Source organism: Phyllobates terribilis, unplaced genomic scaffold (genome assembly GCF_046119375.1).
Source record: "Phyllobates terribilis strain yellow unplaced genomic scaffold, ASM4611937v1 Scaffold_1__5_contigs__length_1240528914, whole genome shotgun sequence".
Taxonomy (NCBI): Eukaryota; Metazoa; Chordata; class Amphibia; order Anura; family Dendrobatidae; genus Phyllobates; species Phyllobates terribilis.
Window position 1 is genome coordinate 247,205,269 of NW_027362761.1, and position 25,265 is coordinate 247,230,533.

Consider the following 25,265-nt stretch of genomic DNA (forward strand, 5'->3'; position numbering starts at 1 on the left):
CAGCTTATTCCCTCCTACTTTGGGCTAGTCCCAACCATTTTCTCTTACTTTCCCATCTGTTAAACAACATACATCATTAACGCATATCACTATTCACATGACACATTACAATAACACACTTGTTCTTCAAGGGGGAATGTGGGCAATATGTCCATCCCCTTACACATAATCGACCTGATTCTCTCGGATGAGAGAATACACTCTTGTCTGCACCTGCCCTAAGGAAAATTTTGGTTTCAGCAAATAATGCTTCCTTCAATAGAAACATTCATTTATTAACTCTGTCCTGGTTATGTGATGCTTACGCAGGTGTATGACTGATGGTTACTCAGGAGTATGACTCACTACAAAACAGTTATGAAGGCCTTCAATTGTAACAAACTGGCCTCCTTTTTGATCATTACATGAACAGGACAGGTTCTCAGGTTCCAGGAGTGAACAATTAAAAGTTGCTGCTAAAAGTAGTAGTAAGCAATGAGCGGAAAAAATGAGTTTATCCCAAAGCTGCATATGTTCCATTACACAATGAATAAACTTTCTGGAAAAACTCACTTAAAAGCTTTGAAATGTTGCAAAATTTTTGCACATGTGTAGTTTTGGTGTTTTCACTCCAGTTTGAAACAGCTCTGATGAAATGGGTGGGGCCAGGTTGGGTGGGGTTCAGTGTTGGACTGGGGTGGAAAGGGCCCACCCGTAACATTGACTTGGGGGGCCCACTGTTCAGCTTCATGCAAATACTATATTACCCTCTTTCACAAATTTACTTCTGCTTCTATATAAAAATAAACTAGGTAGTTTGTTGAATGAGTGAATGAATGATGATATACTGCTTTTGTCTGTACATAGTAAATTAGTGTTTTGGCCAACTGCTGCTCATGTTGGGGATAAGTAGCTTACTCTTCCATAGGGGCCCACCGGAGAATTCTCCTGTTCTCCGGTAGGCCAGTCCGAACCTGGATGGGTGTGTGACCCCATTCGCCCAACAATGAAATGAAAAATGCCAGCATTTTGTATGCCCAAAATGCTGCTCCAGTTTATACATTTCATATACGAGTGTTAATGAATGGCATGCAGGAATGAGTTGCTACAGATTCAGGAATTCATTAAGAAGCGCATGGCCCTTAATGAATTAGGCACATCTTATCAAAGGCATGCACCCGTGTGCCTCTCCAGAAAAGTTACTAGAGTCGGGGACTTTAGATGAATATGTTGGGTGGGCTTTGCCATGGTCCGGTCCATGGTACTGTCCTGGTCAAGCTTAACCCACTTCGCAGAGCTGTCCAAATGTGGTGTGAAAACAACAAAAAGTCGATTTTTTTCCCCATTTTTGTGCAAAAATTTAGCAATTTTTCAAAGTGTTTTATGGCAGAATTCTGGTGTGAACACTTTGAAGAAACGGGGCCAATGCCAATATCTTGCAACTGGATGCCCTAATTCAGTCACATAAATGTGATTTTTCTAAAGCGAGAAGTCAGCTAGCCTGGAAAGTATATTTGAAGTTGAATTACTATTACATTAACGTGGTCCATTAATAATTACCTTAACAACTAATACAAGAACATAAAGCGGTGTGGATATGAACAGGCTTAGAACATTCTAATATACATGCTTTAGAAAGTGTCCAGTGCTCCTTTGTTAATTGCCTCTTCCAAGGTACTGTGGAATATGTTGGCATCTCGCAAAGGCGCAATATTAATGCAAGGCCACACACAGTGTGGATGAGATAAAGCCTTTCTGGCTTGTAGAATCAGCAGCAAAGCTCGGATGGGAATTCAGGGGGGTTGGCTCCATTCTCAGCTCATTGGGTTGGGACACTTTCTTTGCATTGTCCCTGTGATGAGAGGGGGCTTTTGTGACTCACAACCTTAGTTCAGCCAGCTGCAAAATCTTTTTCCCAGGATCTGAATAGGAGAAAAAGTGTGAGTGAAGGAGGGGGAGAAGAGCAGGAGAGGAGGGGGTGAGTGAAGCAGGAGCAGGCATCTACGCACTGGTCTTCTGCAGCTCATCTTAGAAGGGTGGGTGCTGCGGCCTTACCTGACCAGCTTGTAGCGTGAAATGAATTGTACAGTTAGCTTAGTAATTCTTTATACTATATGATATATACAAAGGAAAATTACCTCACCTTTACATGGTGTGCTATTGCAGAAATCGGTAGATAGATTCTATCAACCAGCAAAATGTAATAATTCTGAACAAATATAATGTCAGACCATCTCATTCAAGGTTTATCTTCTTATCCTGGAGGAAACAAGATCAGACAGGTGAATACAACCTAATTTTTTTTGTACACTTATGCCTTATGCTAAATGAGGGTTTGCCAGACTTGCATACCGATTTTCCATTCCAAAATAGCATGATCCATCACATGTGTAATGTGTAGTGCCGTAAGATATGAAATATTGACGCTGAGGGAGATTATGGGGAAGGATCAAGTAGAGCGTAGCCTCTATGACCATGTCTGTGCTAGTGGTTCTAAAGACCAAGCATTGTTATGTAAAATCAATTAATACTTATCATAATTTTACTAATGGCAAATATCCTAGAAGTCATCTCCTCAAAGATATTTCACTCATAGGAGACATTCAAAAATACCTGCTTAGAGAGCAACTCTCCATCCTGGCTCATAGAGAGAAGACCCCTCTCTAAGATGTCTATATACCCTCAGAGGGCACATGGACAGGGGAGTCATGAGGAGATAATTATAGTAAGTGTTTATTGTACTAATATTTATCTGTATCAGCTACAATAAGAATAAGTCAAGTTAAGGCTGGGGCTACACAGTCACAGGTGTCATGCCACAATAATTCTCAGAAATGTTGAGCGACATAAAAAAATTGTCCATCCAGCTTGTGACTTGCTGTCGAATGACTATTTTACAGCTGTGATTTTGCTGTAAAAATATGTCAAAATTGTAGAGAAGTGGCAGCCGCATGTGAATTGCATTGAAGTCTGACGCAAGTAAGCCGCTTGCGACTAGCGAAAGAAAATCCAAAACAATTGGAAATACTTGCGACTTGGTGTCACAGGATGCAAAGTTGCAATGCGCCACTCGGATTTCAATTTCATGTGACACGTCGCCGTGTAGCCCTGGCCTAAAGGGGTTGTCTAACAAGAAACATTTATGGAATAGACAAAGGATATGCCATAAATGTCAGATAGGTTCATGTTCTAGAGGTGAGACTAGCACCTATCTCCAGAGCAGAGGTCCTCCAAATCCCTATTCCAGCTTTCTTCTGACCACCCGTAAGTGAAGAGATGGCATCACATGCATTGGCTCTCTCCATTCATTGCTATTGGAGTTCCAAATATAGCTGAGTAAATGTGTTTATTTTAGGAGACCACCATTCTGGAGATAGGTGTCGGTCCAAGAGGTGGGATCCACATCTATCAGACATTCATGGCATATCTTATGGATATACCATTAAGGTCTCTCATGGGAAAATCCCTTTAATTATAACACAGGGAAAATATATATTTTTGTACTGTGTTAGGCAGTAGATAGAAAAATATTACTATATTGAGGACTCTCAAATCTTAATATTTTAATTATAACCAATGAAACTGAATTATTGTATAAACTTAGTATACAGGGTGGTCCAAAAGTAGGTGGCCAGAAAATAATAACATTTATTTGGATTTATATATAAAATTATATTTACTAACACAAGCATAACATTGACAATTAAATTTTATTCTGAACAATAATACAAAAGCCCTTAAATTTTATCAACGCAGGTGCTCAAACTGTTTTCCATTACAATTTGCACTGCTTTGAAGTCTGCCTCTTACGCTTCGACTTTTTTGCACAAGTCTCTTTGGGTATTAATTTCTTGAAATGCATCTCTTATGTAATTTTTCAAATCACTGACACTTTTTGGTTTTCGACTATAAACTTTGTCCTTGAGTACTCCCCAAAAGAAAAAATCCATTGGGGTCAAGTCTGGTGAACGTGCCGGCCAATCAATGGGCCTCTTTGGCCAATCCATTTATTAGGAAATGTTTCATCAAGATACTCGCGGACTACTCTTGAATAATGTGGAGGGGCCCCATCTTGTTGGAAATAAAGGTCATTTGAATTAGGCTGTTGCTGTAACTGGGGAACAACTTAATTCATTAGAATTTCGAGATACTTATCTCCTGTGACTGTTCCATCAAAAAATATTGGTCCTAAAACACCAAAACTTGAAATACCACCCCAAACATTGACACCAAATGTTTCAACCCAATTTGCTCTAACGGTTTCAGCATTTTGAGATTTCCAATACTCTGTTAAAATCCATTTTCTTTGATCTGTATTTAAATTATTTGCCATTATGTGTTATCTGAATTATCTGAAAAGAAAACAGATTTGGGGGAGATCTATCTGTGAAAACTAGATCTGTGAAACTGGCTCAGTTGCCTTAAGCAACCAATCAGATTCCACCTTTCATTTTCCAAAGAGTCTGTGAGGAATAAAAAGTGGAATCTGATTGGTTGCTAAGGGCAACTGAGCCAGTTTCACTTTACACCATGTTTGATAAATCTCCCCCTTCATAACCTTATTACACTTTCTGTCCACCTACTTTTGGACCACCCTGTATATTGTTCAATATGAATTCTCAGACTATACACATCTAAGCCATTACTTTATTGATATTCATTAAAACCAAATGTCGGCTATATTAATCTGGTACACCACAAAAAGTGAAAAATCATAAAGAAAAAGAAATGTAATATGCCAAGAGGCTATAGGCAATTTATACCCATAACATTGTAAAACATAATGTAATGGATTAAAGAGGTATCCTTCTTGTGCATCATACTAAATAAAGATAACTCACAAGATAATATATACAGAGAATGTCATCAATAACCAGACAGATAATGTACATAGTATGCCTAATTTGACGCGTTTCCCCTCAAATAGGCTCTTCAGGAGTACATACTGTGTAAGTTCATTAAGAATACATCCCTTGATACATTATATATAGTAAATCATAATGCTTAGGTCATGGGTATAGGGGTGATGGTCCCCTTCATAAAGTGCCTGGTCTTAAAGGGAACCTGTCATCTGATTCAATAGTTTTTTACTTCCAATCATGCGCAGTGCACCTCTTTGAAGCTGGGACACCTTCACCCGGCTTCCAAGGATCAATGCAGTGAGGGAAAGAAGCAGGTTTGTATAGTGCTGGAAATGGCGACGGTGCTTGTAAGTAATGTTATCACGACCACAAGGGCGTCATACCATGCTAAGTGGGCTGACTAGTCTGGGGACACTAACGCCCCATCGACTAGTCAAAGCCTCATTTACATATCATAAATGAACTTTAGACATACACTACCGTTCAAAAGTTTGGGGTCACCCAGACAATTTTGTGTTTTCCATGAAAACTCATACTTTTATTTATCAAATGAGTTGCAAAATGAATAGAAAATATACTCCAGACATTGACAAGGTTAGAAATAATGATGTTTATTAGAAAGAATAATTTTCTCCTTCAAACTTTGCTTTCGTCAAAGAATGCTCCCTTTGCAGCAATTACAGCATTGCAGACCTTTGGCATTCTAGCTGTTAATTTGCTGAAGTAATCTTGAGAAATTTCACCCCATGCTTCCTGAAGCCCCTCCCACAAGTTGGATTGGCTTGATGGGCACTTTTTGCGTACCATACGGTCAAGCTGCTCCCACAACAGCTCAATGGGGTTGAGATCTGGTGACTGCGCTGGCCACTCCATTACAGATAGAATACCAGCATCCTGCTTCTTCCCTACATAGTTCATGCATAATTTGGAGGTGTGCTGTGGGTCATTGTCCTGTTGTAGGATGAAATTGGCTCCAATCAAGCGCTGTCCACAGGGTATGGCATGGCGTTGCAAAATGGAGTGATAGCCTTCCTTATTCAAAATCCCATTTACCTTGTACAAATATCCCACTTTACCAGCACCAAAGCAAACCCAGACCATCAAATTACCTCCACCATGCTTGACAGATGGCATCAGGCACTCTTCCAGCATCTTTTCAGTTGTTCTGCTTCTCACAAATGTTCTTCTGTGTGATCCAAACGCTCAAACTTTGATTTGTCTGTCCATAAAACTTTTTTTCCAATCTTCCTCTGTCCAATGTCTGTGTTCTTTTGCCAATATTAATCTTTTCCTTTTATTAGCCAGTCTCAGATATGGCTTTTTCTTTGCCACTTTGCCCTGAAGGCCAGCATCCCGGAGTTGCCTCTTCACTGTAGACGTTGACACTGGCTTTTTGCATGTACTATTTAATGAAGCTGCCAGTTGAGGAGCTGTGAGGCGTCGATTTCTAAAACTAGAGACTCTAATGTACTTGTTTTGTTGCTCAGTGGTGCAGCGGGGCCTCCCACTTCTCTTTCTACTCTGGTTAGAGCCTGTTTGTGCTCTCTTCTGAAGGGAGTAGTACACACCGTTGTAGGAAATCTTCAGTTTCTTGGCAATTTCTCGCATGGAATAGGCTTCATTTCTAAGAACAAGAATAGACTGTCGAGTTTCACATGAAAGTTCTCTTTTTCTGGCCATTTTGAGAGTTTCATAGAGCAAACAAATGTAATGCTCCAGATTCTCAACTAGCTCAAAGGAAGGTCAATTTTATAGCTTCTCAAATCAGCCAAACCGTTTTCAGCTGGGCTAACATACTTGTGCAAGGGTTTCTAGGGTTTTCTAAACATCCATTAGCCTTCTTACACAGTTAGCAAACACAATGTACCATTAAAACACTGGAGTGGTGATTGTTGGAAATGGGCCTCTATACAACTATGTAGATATTGCAATAAAAACAAGACGTTTGCAGCTAGAATAGTCATTTACCACATTAACAATGTATAGAGTGTATTTCTGATTCATTTAATGTTAGCTTCATTGAAAAAAAAAGTTCTTTTCTTTCAAAAATAATGAAATTTCTAAATGACCCCAAACTTTTGAACGGTAGTGTACTTTTTCAAAAGATCAGTTTATGTGTGTAATATAATACCGGGACTGTTAGGCAGGGAGTTTAAATATGCAGACCCAACTGCTGCTGGTTCTGGGGGCACGGGGCGCCGGACACATTCCCTTTAATGAATATTACATAGTCTGTGATTTTATAACCAATGAAACTGCTTTAGTTGAAAAAAACAGGAACTATGAATTTTTAAATTTTTAGGTTATGATGATGTTTTTTTTGCCATAGGAGAATATTTTACTGTAGTTGAAAGAATAAACAACAGTTACAAATCATAACAAAAGCTATAGCTAAAATGAAGGCACTTGTGAACACAGCTCATGCACAAGGCGCTTCTTTCATTGAAGCAAATCATCTATAGTTTTTGTTTGTTTGGTTTTTTAACCCCTTCACGACCTTGGGATTTTCTGTTTTTGTGTTTTTGTTTTTCGCTCCCCTTCTTCCCAGAGCCATGACTTTTTTATTTTTCCATTAACATGGCCATGTGAGGGCTTATTTTTTTGCGAGACAAGTTGTAGTTTTGAAAGACACCATTGATTTTACCATATAATGTACTGGAAAATGGGAAAAAGATTCCAAGTGCGGTGAAATTGCAAAAAAGTCCAATTCCACAATTGTTTTTTGGGGTTTTTACCAAGTTCACTAAATGCTAAAACTGATCTGCCATTATGATTCTCCAGGTTATTACCAGTTCGCAGATACCAAACATGTATAGGTTCTTTTTTATTTATGTGGTGAAAGTACAAAGTTTGTAAAACAAAAAGGCGTCATTTTCCGAAACCCATAGCGCCTCCATTTTTCAGGACTGGGTGAGGGATTATTTTATGCATGCCGAGCTGACATTTTTATTGATACTATTTTGGGGTAGATATGTTTTGATTGCCTGTGACTAGCCCAGGGGATGGGGATGACTCGGTTACCCGGGCCTTTAGCCTTGGGGATGTCGCGGTGGTCGGCTCCCGGGCCCGTACCCTGGGTCACTCTTTAAAAGCGTTAATGTTTATTCATTTTAAGAAAGTTCGTGACGCCACCTGTGGCTTCTGGTGAGGATCACCAGCGCTGCGCAGTCCACTGAGGCCGATGATAAGGCAGCTCAATGGTATAGCTCCCCACAGGTGGAGCTAGGCCTCAGGGCAGTGTATGACGGGGAATGCAGGGCAGGCGAGACCGAGGCGGGTCGGAGCAAGAACAGGGACAGACATGATTGTCACTTCAGTACCTTTTACTGATGGAAATTCAGGCACGTCCCGGAGCACTGTAGGGTGAAGGGTGCATGTCAGGATCCTCCCCAATGAGCGGGTTTTGGGCCTCCTGTTTCTTGCTTCTGCGTAGTAAGTTTCTGACCTGCCTGGAGCTACGCCTAACTTTGTCTCTGTCCTGCGCTGGCTGACCTTGTGGTAGGGCCTCTCCTTGGAGTACACGCTCCCTATCTGTGGGCCTATGTGTCCCGGGCTCTGTTACGTATCAGCACTTTAGCGATCCTGGGACTTGTAGTTCCCCAGGGATTCCGGTTTATCTTACTGGGTCATAGAGATCCCGGTAAACTTCGGACCCGGTGTCCGGTAACTGCTTCGGGGTGAGCTAGTTAAGCTCCTCTGCCCCCTACGTACTAACTCTCCACTCGCCTTCGGCCTACTCGAGCCTTCACTAGGTTACTCACACTAACGGCAGCTTGCCGCGCTTCACTGATCTTATGGCGCCGGTACACCTAAAGCTCACTACTCTGAGCTACAACTGAGTCTGGACTGTGCTTCCGCTGCCTACTGACCTCTTTCTGTGTCTCACTCTGCAGGAACTCTCTCAACAGGTTTGCTCTCTGTCGACTCCAGTCTAGACTAACTGCTGCCTGGCTCCACCTTCCCTATTTATCTATCCCTAACGGGCTCCCTCTGGTGGTCTGAGGTGGAAGGTGGAGATGTGTGAATGGTTATGGGGGCCTCTTGTGGAGGAATCCATCAATACACCCTTCTAGGAACTGTGATACTGAGCGCAGCTGGGCGTCACACCTGTTATTGCATTTTATTCTGGGGTTTCGATTTTTTTTTCTCGTTACGCCGCTTACCGATCGGATTAATTCTTTGATAAATCTGGCATTTCTGAATGCAGCGTTACCAAATATGTGTATTTTTTTATAGTTTTATTTTTAATGGGGCAAAAGGTCGGTGATTTGAACTCTTAGATATTTTTAAAAATATTTTTTCTACATTTTACTGGCTTCAATAGTCTCCATGGGAGACTAGAAGTTGCAATTGTCTGATCGCTTGTGATAGCAAAAATCATCATCTGCTATGAATGAGCGACAGCCACGGGCCAGCGTTCATAGCAGATCAGCAATGGCAAGCACAGAAGACCCCCGGTTATCATGCCAACCCATCAGCGCCCAGCGATCATGTGACAGGAGCGCTGATGGGCAGGGTTTGCCAGAGACTGACAGTGGCATTTAATATGTTAACAGCCGCGGGTGTTAGGGGCACATGACAGCTGATCAGATCAGCTGTCATGTGCTGGGAAAGATGCGGATTCAGCGTCGGAGCCTGCATCAAAGGGGGATACACAACCTATGACGTACCTATACATCATAGGTCGTGAAGGGGTTAACTTACTAACAGTCTACAGGTAGCATACTTTCACAGCAGGACTCAGACAGGACTCAGACAGAAACTGCAATGTTTTATAGCAAGTAATCTTGTGACCATCGGAAAAAAAATTGTGATGGCCACCTAATTGCCAGCAACTTTTTTTCTCATAGGGAATAATTCTAGTTCAGGTGAAATTTTACTTTGACTCAAGACAATGCAATATTGTTGTGGAGCTCTGGTCTGAGGCTAAGTGCCCACGACGCAGAAATGCTGCATATTTTTTCCGCTTCTCCCTGGCAGGAAAAATGCATGCGGATTTTACATGCGTTCTTCCTGCCAGGTAGAAGCGTTTGTCAAGCGTTTTTGCATGCATTTCTGAATGCGGGTTATCAAGCGCTTTTCCAAGCGATTTTAGCATCACTTGGAAAAGTGCTTGGCAACTTGATCACACTATATAAATCCATGCAACCGGCATGAATTTATATAGTGTGACAAAATAAAAAAAAAAGAGTAAGAATGGTAAAAAATACAAAATAAAGATTATAATTACCTTCCGATGGCCCCCGGTCTCCTTCTCCGCTCCGTCTGGTCTCCCCGGTGTCTCGCGGTGGTGTGAAGGACCTGCGATGACGTCATTGAGTCATGTGACAGGTCACCGACGTCAGCGGCCGCGTGACCTGTCACATGACTCAATGACGTCATGTCAGGTCCTCACACCACCGCGAGCCGCCCAACACACCGCACGCATCGCTATAGAGACCGGGGGACATCGGAAGGTAAGTATAATCTTTATTTTTTATTTTAAATTCTTTTTTTTACAGTTTCTATGGTACCCAGGTCTGAAAGAGAGTCTCCTCTTCTCCAGGCCTGGGTACCATCTGCACATTGAATCGCTTCATATCCACGTGTGCACATCTAGTGATGCGGATATGAAGCGTTTCAATGCAAGTCAATGGCGGCAATTACGCTGCATGTCCGCAAAATTAATGGACATGCTGCGTATTTTTCCACAATGATAATCCGCAGCGGAAATTTCCGCAGCATGTGCACAGCACATGCGGATTATCATTGGGGACCATGGGGCACGTATTACCAAGTGTTTAAGCGTTTTCGCTGCGGAAATTCCGCGGCAAAAACGCTTGAAAAACGCATAGTGGGCACACAGCCTTAAAGGGAACCTGTCACCTGATTCATGCAGCTCAACGGCAGCACAATTGCAGCAAGGGATATTTTTCTCTAAAACACTCCGACATTTCAGAGGAAACATGCTTTATATATCTAGTCTCATCTCCAGCTATGATCCTTAGCTAGCTTCTCCCATTGCTGCAGCAAATGATAGACATGCCTCTCCCTGAGTGTGATGAGACCTGTAACTCATCCATAGCAGAGCTGGGAAGATTCGGTCTGGGGCAGAGCCGGACCACACTTGTGTCTGGCTATGGTCCTCGTCTGGCTTCTGCCGGTGCCTCTGCAGGTGATTGACATGTCTCTAACTGAGTGATAGACCTGCAAATAACCTATAGCAACACTGGGAAGAGCCGGCCTGGAGCAGAGTCGGGCATGACTTGTGTCTGGTTATGGTCCTCGGCCAGCTTCTCCTAGTGCCGCTGCAGATGATTGACAGGACTCACCCATAGCAAGAGAATTGTAAATCACCTGCTGGGGGTGGAGCCAGACTTGTCTTGTCTATTGCTATGGATCTTTAAAGCACCACTCCAGCATTTTTTTTATTTTTACCACTGAAGTGGTGCCACTAATGTAAGTTCTCGGCCTCCGTCTTTATCTTTTATCAGTCTTATCAGTCTTATGCAGATTGTGACCTGCTGGATCGCTCCAGTGTTTGATGAGCTATGCGGAAGTCACAACTCAATTCTATGAGAGCCAGGAGGAGGCTGTCATAGACTTGCACTGAGAGCTTGTGACCGCTACTGCCGACTTCCAATCAGTCAGAAGTTATGGTCACAAGATGGCGAATCGGGACCGCAGCGGCTCCCCGAAGACCTGAAGACAGCGGCTGATGAGTATCATCATTGACACTACTCCAGTTCTGAAATAAAAAAACAAAAAGATCAGCAGCTCAAATACCAATGGCCGGATTCTTCTCTCCCGTGACATAATTTTTGTAAAAAAATGAAAGTGATTATATTCTAAAGGCCCCCATACACTTCACATAGTGCGCCCCAATGCACATCAGGTGGTTGGCCGATCCTGCCAAAATCAGCAGGTTTGGATTACTTTTATCTTATGTGTATGGGGACCTTTACAATATAAGGACTTTTATTTTCTATAAAGGGCATTTTACTTGAGGTGAGATGTGGAGTAATATATGTAGGTTTTGATGCGGCTTTTGAGCTACACATAAGATACAAAAGAGATGAGACTTATCAGACTTTTATTACATTTTTATTTCTTTTAGGATTCACTCTTAGCTTTGGTTCAACAACCTGTGTCAAAAGCATCCATAAAAATGCCATGTGTGTTTTCTTCCTAAGGCAGTGTTCACATTACGCCTTCCTGATGCATTTATTTTGCTGCAATTTTCCAAAAACATAAATAGGCTGATTTTTACCACATTTATGGAAAATTGGAAACACAATGCCTGATCATGGCCTCAGTATCCTACTACATAGATTGAAAAGATGCCAAAGCCCAGCAGGCTTGAGCTAGTCTACGTACATCTGGACAAGCATGCTATGTATTAGTCTTGAGGATGGGATAGACAGGGGGGCCCACTGTTGCCGAAGGGTCAGCACAAATTGCGCTGTCAAACTTGCTTTTTGATATTTAACAAGTTAATATTTAACAAATGAAGAGATGAATGACTAAGTGCATACAACTATATCAATCTAAGTCCACAATTCTGCTAAAATCCAGAATCAAAACTTGGTATTGGGAACAATATTTTGCTAATTACAGTGAAATCAGTGATTTGTTCTAATTAGCTGGTGCTGTCGTCCGTAATTCGCAGGTGGTATCAGCTGGGAATTTCTGACTTGTGGTTCACACTGAGATTTTTGGTTCACACAGTTTTTCTTCAATGCTTTCCTGTCAATCATTGTACAATTGTGTGGTGTGCCAAGCAGCAATAAATGGCTTGCAAACAATAAATTGCATATGATGTCATCACATTGGTCAGAGGATTTAATAACATAATGAGTAGGAGGCTCATCCTGGTAGAAAAGTCACAATGTGCTAAATAATGTAGTTGATGCAGCCCTTGATTAGACTGTGCAGATTTGGAGCATTTTTTAATGAGTTGGGTTTTCTTTGTCATATTTAGGAATGGATAAGAATACAAATATTCTAGCTAAAAAAATAAAGTAAATAAAAATTAGCAAAACTGTAGCCATGGCATAACATAACATATACAGTGGCTTGAGAAAGGATTTCCCTCCCCCCTGCCTTGGCATTTTTCATGTTTTGCTACCTCATAACCTGGAATTTCACAGTTTTTATTTTGACGGTTTACATCAGATCATGCCTACAACTGTTAACATTTGGTCTTCTTTTATTGTGAAGCAAACAACAAATAGGACAAAGTAACTGAAAATTTCAGTGTGCATAACTATTCACCCCCTAAAGTCAGTACTTTGTAAAGCCTCCTATTGCGGCAATTACAGCTGCAAGTCGCTTTGGATAAGTCTCTATAAGCTTTCTACATCTTGCAACAGGGATTTTTGCCCATTCCTCAAGGAAAACTGTTCCAGCTCCTTCAAGTCTGACCACAGATTCTCAATTGGATTAAGGTCTGGGCTTGGAGAAGGCCACTCCAAAACATTTACACGTTTCCCCTTAAACCAGTCACAAATCACTGACAGACTGAAACAGATTTTGCTCAAGAATATCCCTGTATTTCGCACCATCCATCTTCCCCTCAACTTGGACCATTTTCTTTGTCCCTGCTGCCAAAAAACATCCCCACAGCATGATGCTGCTACCTCCATGTTTCACTGTGAGGATGGTGTTCTTGGGGTGATTATTATTATTATTTATTATTATAGCGCCATTTATTCCATGGCACTTTACATGTGAAAAGGGGTATACATAATAAAAAAACAGGTAGAATGATCTTTGAACAATACAAGTCACCAACTGGTACAAGAGGAGAGAGTACCCTGCCCGCGAGAGCTCACAGTCTACGAGGGATGTGTGAGGATACAGTAGGTGAGGGTAGAGGTGGTTGTGCAGCAATATGGTGGAACGAGGGTTACTGCAGATTGTAGGCTTGTTGGAAGAGGTAGGTGTTCAGGTTCCTTTTGAAGGTTTCCATGGTAGGCAAGAGTCTGATATGTTGGGTTAGAGAGTTCCAGAGTATTGGGGATGCATGGGAGAAATCTTGTATGCGATTGTGGGAAGAGGAGATAAGAGTGGAGTAGAGAAGGAGATCTTGTGAGGATAGGAGATTGATTGCGTGCGGGTAAGTACCGGGAGCCTAGGTCACAAATGTGTGGAGAAGACAGGTTGTGGATGGCTCTGTATGCCATGGTTAGGGTTTTGAACAGGAGCCTCTGGGCAATGGGGAGTCAGTGAAGGAATTGACAGAGGGTAGAAGCCGGGAAATAGCGGGGGGACAGGTGGATTAGTCAGGCAGCAGAGTTTAGAATAGATTGGAGGGGTACGAAAGTGTTAGAAGGGAGGCCACAGAGCAGGAGGTTGCAGTAGTTGAGATGGGAGATGATGAGAGCATGCACTAGTGTTTTTGCAGATTCTTGATTAAGAAATGTGCGGATCCGGGAGATATTTTTGAGTTGGAGATGGCATGAAGTGAAAAGGGCTTGGGTATGTGGTTTGAAGGAGAGATCAGAGTCAAGGGTTACTCCGAGGCAGCGAGCTTGAAGTAGTGGGGAAAGTGAGCAGCCATTTGACTTTGATGGATATGTCTGTTGGGGCGGTTGAGGGAGATGGGGGAAAGATGATGAATTTTGTTTTATCCATGTTAAGTTTTAGAAATCTAGCAGAGAAGAAAGATGAAATAGTGGACAAGCATTGTGGGATTCTGGTTTGTAAGGAGTTGATCTAGAATCCAGAGAGGTAGATCTGTGTGTCATCAGCATAGATATGATACTGAAAGCCGTGAGACTCTATGAGCTGTCCCAGGCTGAAGGTGTAAATGGAGAAGAGCAGGGGTCCTAGAACTGAATCTTAGGGTACACCGACACATAGGTGGTGAGATGAGGAGGTGGTGTGTGAGTGGGAGACGTTGAATGTCCGGTCTGTTAGGTATGTTAGGTATGAAGAGATCCAAGATAGGGCCCATAGATGAGAACATTTGTAGTAAGAGGGAATGGTCCAGTGAGTCGATGGCAGAGTCCAGGAGGAGGACAGAGTAGTGTCGTCTGGATTTGGCAGTTCGTAGGTCATTGGTGACTTTAGTCAGGGCAGTTTCAGTGAAGTGATGCAGTCTGAAACTAGATTGTAAGCAGTCAAAGATGGAGTGGGAGGAGAGGTGGGAGGACAGTTTAAGATGGACGTGTTGTTACAATAGTTTTGAGGCATAAGGGAGAAGTTATATTGGGTGATAGCTAGACACAGAGGATTGGTCAAGGGAGGGCTTTTTGAGGATGGGTGTGATTCTGTCATGTTTGAAGCAAGAGGGGAAGACACCAGTTGTTAGTGACAGATTAAAGAGATGAGTTAGGGTTGGAACGAAAACTGTGATGAGCTGTGTTGGTTTGGCGCCAGAGATAGCGTTTACCTTGGTGACGAAAAAGTTAAATTTTGGTTTCATCTGACCACAGCACATTCCTCCATACATTTGGGGAGTCTCCCACGTCTTTTGACAAACTCAAAAAGAGCCTTACAATTTTTGTGTGTAAGTAAAGGCTTTTTTCAGCCCACTCTTCTTTAAAGGCCACATCTATAGTATGGAGTGTACGGCTTATGGTGATCGTATGGACAGATACTCCAGTCTCTGCTTGGGAACTCTGCAGCTCCTTCAGGGTTACCTTTGGTCTCTGTACTGCCTCTTTGATTAATGCCCTCCTTGCCAGGTGGGTGGGCATCCCTCTCTTTTTGGTGGGCATCCCTCTCTTTGCAGGTTTATTGTGGTATCATGTTATTTCCATTTGATGATATTGGATTTCATAGTTCTCTGGGAGATCATCAGAGATTGGAAATTTTTTTATAACTCAACCCTGACTTGTATTTCTGAACAACTTTCTTCATGGTGTTGTTTGGCTAGTGGTGCCTCTTGCTTAATGGTGTTGCAGCCTCTGCGGTCTTTCCGAAAAGGTGTGTATATACTGACAGATCAAGTGACACTTAGATTGCACACAGCTGGTCTTCCTTTCCCTAACCATGTGACTTATGAAGGTAATTGCTTCCACCAGAATTTTTTAGGGGCTTCATAACAAAAAGGGGTGAATACGTATGCACATTACAATTTTTAGTTATTTGATCCCACAAATTAAGTTTATGCCTATATTTTTCCCACTTCCCTTCTCCAACTTAGACTATATAGTGCTGATGCATCACACACAAATAAGGTTACAAAGATATTTAAACACAGTTTGTAATGTAACAAAATAGGGAAAAAGCCAAGGGGGTGAATACTTTTACAAGCCACTGTACTGTAGATGCTAAACTGTTCCTCACTGAAATAATGTTCTAAAAGTTACCTAAAATCATGATAGACAGAAAAAAAACCATGTGTATGCGTTCCCTCTTTTTTAAAGGAAACATTTCCTAAAATGGTATTTCAAATATTTAAAAAAGGCACACTCACTCATTATTCCCCCCTGCTCCTCTTCTGTCACTATTTGGTCACCCTCCAGTCTTTACTTACTGCTACAGCGATAAAGTCTTGCTCCTCATTTATTGCTACAGCAATGAAGTCCTGCTGGACAATCCCTTTAAGTCGTCACTTTAATTTCTATCTTCTGCACTGTCTCAGGATATGTGCCCACGTAGCGTTTTACAAGTAGCGTTTTACAAGTGTATATGCTGCGGAATTTCCGCAGCATAAACGCTTGGGAAACGCTTGGTAATCCGCCCCCATGGTCCCCAATGACAAGCCGCAATGTCAATGCCCATGTTGCGGATTTTTCCGCAGCATTTATGCTGTGCTCAAAAATCCGCAGCATGTCCATTAATTTTGCGGACACGCAGCGTAAATGCCGCCATTGACTTGCATTGAAACGCATAATATCCGTGTCAGTACATTTGTACACACGGATATTATGCGTTTCTATGTGCGGATGGTACCCAAGTCTGGAGGAGAGGAGACTCTCATCCAGAGCTGGGTACCATAGAAACTGTAAAAAAAAGAATTTAAAATAAAAAATAAAGTTTATACTCACCTTCCGTGGTCCTCCCAGTGTTTTGTCTGCTCCGTCCAGTGTCTTGCACTGCTCGCGCTGTTGTGAAGGACCTGCCATGACGTCACTGAGTCATGTGACCCATCACATGGCTCAATGACGTCACCGCAGGTCCTTCACACCACCCCGAGCAGTGCAAACACCGGACGCAGCAGAGATAAACTTTATTTTTATTATTATTCTTTTTTTTTAACTATTACTTGGTCACACTACTATAAATCCATGCCGGTTGCATGGATTTATATAGTGTGAACAAGTTGTCAAGCACTTTTCCAAGTGATGCTAAAATCGCTTGGAAAGCGCTTGATAACCCGCATGCAGAAATGCATGTGAAGAACGCATTACAAACGCTTCTCCCTGGCGGGAAAAATGCATGTAAAATCCGCATGCGTTTTTCCTGCCAGGGAGAAGCGTAAAAAATATGCAGCATTTCTGCATCATGGGCACATAGCCTTATACAGGACCAGGATATATACCTGCAATGCAGAGGTATCCAAAAGAGCAAGCAATGATTTTTCTCTGACAGATCCATATTTAAAGAGGCCCTCCCATGACTATTTTTTTCTCTAAACATATGTACAGTATGTGTGTATGTACTGTAGTGTGACTGTGTTAATATACAGACCTACCGCCATCCTATCCAGTGCTATTCTGCTCCACTTCTCAATAACGTCTCCGCTCTGCAGAATCTCGTTGTAACGCTGCGCTGTGTGTGGCCCAGAAGTGGCTTTTACAAAGTAAGCCTAAAGAGTGTCAGAACAAGGCTCCATAGGCTTGCATTGTTAAAGAGACTTACGGCTCATGCATAGAGTGAGCCAGCTAGTCTGAAGAATGGTGACATTACTGAGAAGAGGAGCTGATACAGGAGAAGACGGCGCTAGGCGAGTATACATTGGTGTAGGGAGAAAAAATAAAGCTCATGGGAGGGCTTCTTTAATGAGACAGAATATCTTTGTGTGTAATCTGTAACATCCCTGGCGGCGTGCTGGCATGGCTTACCACCTCCCACCATGCAAGACCGTTATCTTACCCATCAGTCCAGGCTGCACACTTTGCTCCAGTACCTGCTGTGCGCATGTCTCTTGTCTGATTGCTTAGGGCGGTGGCGTGGTTACTGCCTGATTCTTATAGTTACTGTGTGCGCACTCCTAATGCCTCCCCAGCCTATTGCTGTGAGTCACTGGATACTTAAACCCCCTCCACCCAGTTGGAGGTGCCTGAGCAACACTATCTTTCAGTGTGTTCTGTGCAACTGAGTTGCCAGGTCTTGTCTGTATCTTGTCTGTTTCCGCCACCCTGGGGGCTGTATACCCAGGCCTGTTACCTGTATCTGTGACTTCTAGTCTGTTCCGCCACCCTGGGGGCTGTATACCCAGGCCCGTTATCTGTATCTGTGACTTCTAGTCTGTTCCGCCACCCTGGGGGCTGTATACCCGGGCCCGTTATCTGTATCTGTGACTTCTAGTCTGTTTCCGCCACCCTGGGGGCTGAGTTCCCAGGCTCGTTCCTGTATCTTGTTCCGGGTTCAGTTCCTGTCTGAACTGTGTCCTAGCCCGTTACCTGTTTGTCTCTATGTCCGTAGCTGCCCTTTTCCTGCAGTGTCTGAACCTGCACCTAACTCCAACTCATTGTCTCTGTACTTCTGTTTGTGAGTTTTGTGTCTACTCTCTACTTCATTGTAAGTACCTTGTGTGTATCTGGCTCTGCTTGTCCACCGCATCTGCGGTTTCGCTCTGCTCTGCTTGTTCATCGCACCTGCGGTTTCGCTCTGATCAGCTTGTTCACCGCACCTGCGGTTTCGCTCTGCTCTGATTGTTCACCACACCTGCAGTTTCGCACTGCTCTGCTTGTCCACCGCACCTGCGGTTTCACTCTGCTCTGCTTGTCCACCGCACCTGCGGTTTCGCTCTGCTCTGCTTGTCCACCGCACCTGCGGTTTCGCTCCGCTTCTGCTTCATCACCGCACCTGCGGTTTCGCTCTGCTCTGCTTGTTCACCGCACCGGCGGTTTCGCTCTACTCTGCTTGTCCACCGCACCTGCGGTTTCACTCTGTTCTGCTCCGCTTGTCCTCCGCGCCTGCGGTTCTGCTCTGCTAGTCCACCACACCCGCGGCTCTGTTCCTGTATCCCAGTCTGTACTGGTCCCTATCCAGCCTGTGTTCCTACCTGCCAGTATCTGCCAGTCTGCATACCAGCCGTGCCTGCCAGCATCTGCCTGTCTGCATACCAGTCGTGCCTGCCAGCACCCGCCTGTCTGCATACCAGCCGCGCCTGCCAGTACCCACCTGTCTGCATACCAGCTGTGCCTGCCCGTTCCTGCATTCCCCGATGTAGGTCAACAGCTGTGACCGGGGTCTGACCTGGAGTAGCACCTGGTCCCTCTGCTTGGTTCCTCCCTGGTTCACGGAGTCGACTGAGCCGCCGTGCGACCTTGGTCGGACCGAGTTGATACTTAGTCACGCCTCTCCAGGCACTCCTCGGTTCATGGTCCAGTGGGATCACTAACCACGCTCACGCCAGTTAGTCCGGGCATGTGCGTAACATACTCAAAGGCATATAGGGATGTGATATGGCCTAATAAACTTGTATGGGTGCCGTACTGCCCTACTGCTCCATGCTGAGGTACGGAACTGTATTATAGCCTAGGGTGGGAGGCCTATCATCATATCATGTGTGCCTTTGCTATTAATAACTTTCCAGAAATAGTCCAGAACAAGTAGGACAATGATAGTATGGAGCAAAAAGATGTAAGAAATGAGATTACATGAAAATCATAAAATGTACTGTATGTGTTCATCACTTTAAGGTTACATTCACATGTACCAATTTTTCATTGCAGATTTAGCTGTGTATCCGCAACAAATCTGCATCAAAATCCACAACCAAATCCACATGTGGATTTGCTATGGATTTTACCCTATGCATTGCAAAGGTAGACATCTAAATGTTACACGCAATGTTACTTCTAATAGTTGCTGAATGCTTTTAAAGCAACAGCACTTCTGCATGTCACACTCTTCCCTCCTTTTTGAATGTCATCCTCAACATTCGTCTGAATAGGTCAATCTGATGAATTCTGAGACAGTGGTGAAAGTTGGATAGCTTTATATACAAATTGGCATTGACAAATTGGTATAACGTTCATAAACATTGATAACAACCTATTCTTACAACCTTTTTCTTGTAGGACGCCTGTAAGAAATAAACAATTAACACAATTAAAACAATCAGCATCTCTTGAGCTGGAGCTTTTCGTACGTCTTCAACCAGCTCTCTCTATCTGTGCTCTATCAGTTCTTTTTTTCTACAAAGTCTTTTGAGAAAAATCAAAGCATGAAAACTAGTCTTTCCAGTAGGCAGCATCTTCCATACTGCCTCTCGGTGGTGAATACCACACAAGTGGGCTCATCTGGTCTGCAGGCAGAGATACCTGTTTCCAGTCGACAGTCCTTGGCACTTCACTCGGTTCACCAAGTGTCTCATACGTCAGCATCACTGGCCTCCTCACTTTTCGAGTCAACATCCTCCTGGTGGTCTGCTGTCCAGAGAATGGACTGTTGGGACGAAATGGCGTTGCTTCTTTTAAGCTCAGTCCTACCCGCGTTCTTCTTTTTCTCTGTGGGTGTTGTCGTCTCTGTCGTCCCCCCCAAGAGGAGGTATAGTGGGGCGGCAATCCTGGAGAAGTTCCGAATGTAATTACGATAGTAGGAGAGGAATCCTAATATCTGCCTCAACTCCCCGACGGTAGAGGGCCGCTTGTCTTTTAAGGCCAGTAGCGGAGCGATTTCTGCTGGGTCCATGGTATATCCTTCTATGGACACAATTTTCCCTAGAAATCAGACTTGCCTTTTGAACAGTTCACACTTCTTTGGGGTCAACTTAACTTTGTGTTGTTGATACCGTTGTAATACGGTCCTCACGTGTTCAACATGCTCCCGGAAGGTTTTACTGTGTACCACATTGTCATCCAAGTACGGCTGGCAGATATCATCCCTCAATACTTCTAAACATGTCTCCATGTTCCTCTGCAATTCTGCTGGAGCTGAATTGAGCCCAAACGGTATGCGGATCCACTCATATAATCCCCACGGTGTGATGAATGCTGTCAAGGGTCTACTGGACTCTTTGACAAACCCTTGGTGGTATGCCTTACCTTGATCGAGGACAGAGAACCAGGTACTTCGTGAAAGGCTATCCAGCATATCTTGGATCTTTGGTATCGGGTGTCGATCAGGTACTGACTTTCGGTTTAGTTCCCGGTAATCACAACAGAGTCTCAACGTACCGTCCTTCTTCGTAACACAGACTATAGGAGAGGAATAAGACGACTTTGACTTTTGGACCCAATTTCTGTTGATGAGATCTTGTAAATATTCTTTCACTTCACGGTGTAATGGTTTCAGCACAGACATGTAACTTCTGGTTACTGGGGTCGTGTCTTTCAAATTGATTTTCAATTGCAATGACGGGATACAGCCTATATCAGAGTCATCTTTAGAGAATGCATGACACTCTTCTCTCAGCATCTGTTTTGCTATCGCTATATCTTCAGCACACAAGTGTTCCAGGGATTCTGGGGGATCCCATAACCCTGAGGTGGGTCATGCAATTTCCTCCCCTGGACAACTCCTGTTCCTTGGCGGGGAGACTGAATTCACGGTAGACCCCTGGGCTGGTCTCACACTAGCTGGATATACCGTTTTAACGGTTTCAATGTGACCTAGCACAGTCTTTGGATCCAGTCTAATTTCGTGTTTTGTGATATTCATCACCGGTACTGTCACTCGAGCAAAACCACCAGTATAAATCGTAAGCACTGTCTCACCTTGAACTAGGCCTTCCGGAAGTTCTGAGGAGTCTTTTGGCACAAACAGTCTCTTCTGGAATTTTCTTCCTGGTTCTACCCGGACTCCACACCTCACCCCCACCATTTGGTTTGCAGGGATGATGGTTGGGCTCCAGCCTACCTTGATTTCTTTTAGGTCCATTGTATTCTGTGCTTTCTTTACTCTATGAATCACATTTTCCGCCACGGCGTTGGGTATGGCAAGTGATGTGGCAATTGCATCCACCACCAGCGTCCCTGACTTGTGTTTCGTGATGACCTCACTGATTACATTATAATCCAGGATAGGATCCTCTGCCACGTTCTGATGACTGGTCACGAGAAAAGGTACGAAAAGCTCAACGGTGTTGCTGTTCTTCGTGGCCCTCAGCTGGAAAGTCACTTCCACCCAGCCTAAGAAAGGGATTTCGATCTGGTTGACAGCTTTGCTGTGGAGTTCCACTGATCCTAAAAGTTCTTTTAGCGACCGAAGGCAGGTATGTGGCAAGTAGCGCCTTCTTCATTTAAAAGGCTCGCTCGGGCTCCTGTGTCCCACAGTGCTCTTACCAGGAGTCCATCTAGCTGGCACTTTATAAAGCACCTTTCACCGATTAGGCTGATGAGGCTATCTTTACTGACTGAGGAATCCTCCTCCCAGGAGTACATCGTTTGACCGCCGCACTGGTCATTAAGTAACTGATGCCCCTGTCTCTCTTGCAGCTGTTGTAGATGGGAACACTCTTGGGGATAGTACTGACGCAACTGTTTTACCTCATGCGCCATTCAGGGGTTTGATGAGATTTGGATTGCTTCTAGGGCCTCCTCCGTGTCGTGGTTACCAGTCACCCCATACTGGCAACCCCCTGTCTTTTAACCCAAATGACCATGACCACTGGCATTTCTTGGCATAATGTCCTTCCTCACCACATCTTAGACAGTGGACACACCCCATATTCAGATTTGATGAATGGCACGCTTCACAAGCCGGGTATCTTCTGTTTTGGAACCCACTCCTGGGTCTGAGGGATACAGGTTCTGGCCTGGAACAAATCAACTTTTTCACCTCAATCAACTCGGCTCGCAGTTCTCCTATTACTCCCTCCCAGTCAGCGCTGGCGGTTCTCTCTTTTGTTGGTGATTTAAGGTTCCCTCTTGGAGGTGGCACTGGAGGGTCTCCATGATGATCTTCGGATTGGCCACTGGGCGCTTCAGCTGACTCATTTTGGTGATTTTAGGAGCAGAGCCTTTCTTTAACTTCTGTTCGCTCTCTGACTCCAAACTAGCTGCCTCATTCATTTTTTAAATTAGGACTTCATCCAAAATGCCAGGATCTTCTAGGTACTGTTTCAGCTGCAACTTGATGTCTTTGCTGATTCACCCCATTCCCAATGATCTCAAGAAATTCTTCTGGACTAGTCAGTAACAAACTTCTCTTCCATTTCTACATCTCTGGATGCAAACAACAGTCTATCCTTCAGTTCAATTGCTCTGAACAAGAAACTTTGGGGTGATTCATTATTTTTCTGTGAGATGTTAATGAGTCGGTGGAACAATTCTAAAGTACTCTCTTCTTTATAGTGCCCTTTTAAAATCATCTTCAGCTGTTGCAAGGTCAGTTGACTCTTCATTTCTAGCATACTACGGAGGTTCAGTCCTGGGCTGATCGCTTTCACCACCCCCTCAACGATCTCATCTGGCTGGTAGCCTTTCTGTAAGCCTGCATCTATCTGGTGCAACAAGTTCATATAAGACAGTCTCTCTTTCTGTTCACACTCTCCAATCGGTCCCAGGATCTTGAATTCTTTCCTTATGGTGATTTGTGGTGTTAGAGAGGACTGTCTACCTGATTTATCTAACCCAAGCAGGTTAAAGGTCCTGTCTGAGTCTATCACCCGTTCAGAGGTTTTGGTCGATTCCTGCAGGGCTGTTGTTAGGGCTTTGAATTACATAGTAACATAGTTTGTAAAGCCGAATAAAGACTTGCGTCCATCAAGTTCGACCTGTTAGTTCTGTAATTGCTAAAGTTGATCCAGAGGAGGGCAAAAACCCCAAATGATTTAGCCAATCTTCACCTGAGGAAAAATTCCCTCCCGACTCTGAAACCAGCAGTCAGAATAAATCCCTGTATCAACCTACTATTTTATTTTATTTTTAAGTATACGCTGAAATCTGCCTGGTATCTAGAAATGCATCCAGTCCCCGCTTGAACTGGTGTAGTGAATCCGACATTACCGTCTCCTCACTCAGTGAATTCCATATTCTCACTGCTCTTACCGTAAAGAACCCCTTCCTATGCTGGTGCTGAAACCTTTTCCCTTCCAGTCTTAGTGAATGCCCTCTTGTTACCGTAATATCCCTCCTTTTGAACAAATCCCGGGCAAGATCTCTATACTGTCCCCTAACATATTTGTACACATTTATTATGTCCCCCCTCAACCTTCTTTTTTCCAGGCTGAATAGTCCTAGTTTTGCCAGCCTCTCTGGGTATTGCAGTCCCTCCATTCCCTTTATTAATTTTGTTGCCCTCCTTTGTACTTTTTCAAGCTCATTTATATCCTTTCTATATATTGGGGCCCATAACTGAGCACAGTATTCCAAGTGTGGTCTGACCAGTGCTTTGTACAGTGGAAGAACAATGTTCTCATCCTTTGCAGCTATACCTCTTCTGATACATCTCATTACCCTGTTTGCCCTTACAGCAGCGGCCTGACTTTGGGCACTCCAATTTAGTTTACTATCAATTAAGATGCCCAAGTCCTTCTCCATCTCTGAATTCCCCAATGATTTCCCAATCAGTGAGTACTGGTGACTTCCATTTTTCCTTCCCATATGTATGACCTTACATTTCTCCTCATTAAACCTCATTTGCCATTTAATGCTCCACCTACCCAGCTTATCCAAATCCCTCTGTAGGTCTGCACTGTCCTCTTTTGTATTAATTGTTTTACATAACTTTGTGTCATCTGCAAATATTGATATTTTACTATTTATCCCGTTGACTATGTCGTTAATAAAGATATTAAATAACATTGGGCCTAGTACAGACCCCTGTGGTACCCCACTAGTGACGCTTACCCAATCTGAGTATATTCCATTTATAACCACTCTCTGCCTTCTATCCCTTAGCCAGTTTGCTACCCACTTGCAAACATTTTCCCCCAGCCCCATCATTCTCATTTTGTATACCAACCTATTATGTGGCACGCTATCGAACGCTTTTGAGAAGTCGAGATACACGACATCCACTGGTTCCCCCTGATCTACTCGAGAGCTAACCTCCTCGTAGAAGTCAATCAGGTTTGTTTGGCAGGAGCGATTCCTCATGAATCCATGTTGGTTCGGGATTAAAAGATTATTAGCATCAAGATGCTCCGTAATTGCCTCTTTAATGAAGCTTTCAAAAATTTTGCCCACAACGGACGTCAGACTCACCGGCCGATAGTTTCCGGCGTCACTTTTTGCTCCCTTTTTGAATATTGGCACTACATTCGCCTGTCGCCAATCAAGTGGTACAGACCCAGTCTCAACAGAGTCCTTAAATATAAGATATAACGGTCTGTCTATCACATTACTTAGTTCCCTTAGTACCCGTCGGTGTATGCCA

At 43.5% G+C, this 25,265-nt stretch overlaps 1 protein-coding gene across 3 annotated transcripts in view; it reads left to right on the forward strand.

The window, feature by feature from the left end:
• The window catches only part of SALL2 (spalt like transcription factor 2), a 60,442-nt gene that overhangs the window by 17,032 nt on the left and 18,145 nt on the right, over positions 1-25,265 (forward strand). The window contains exon 1 of one of the 3 annotated variants that reach the window (XM_073671126.1): positions 1,945-2,261. The exons of the other annotated variants lie outside the window; for them this stretch is intronic. The gene's annotated coding sequence lies outside the window, so the exon portion shown is untranslated. Of the gene's footprint in view, positions 1-1,944; positions 2,262-25,265 lie in introns of those variants that run through there. 3 annotated transcript variants of the gene reach the window in all.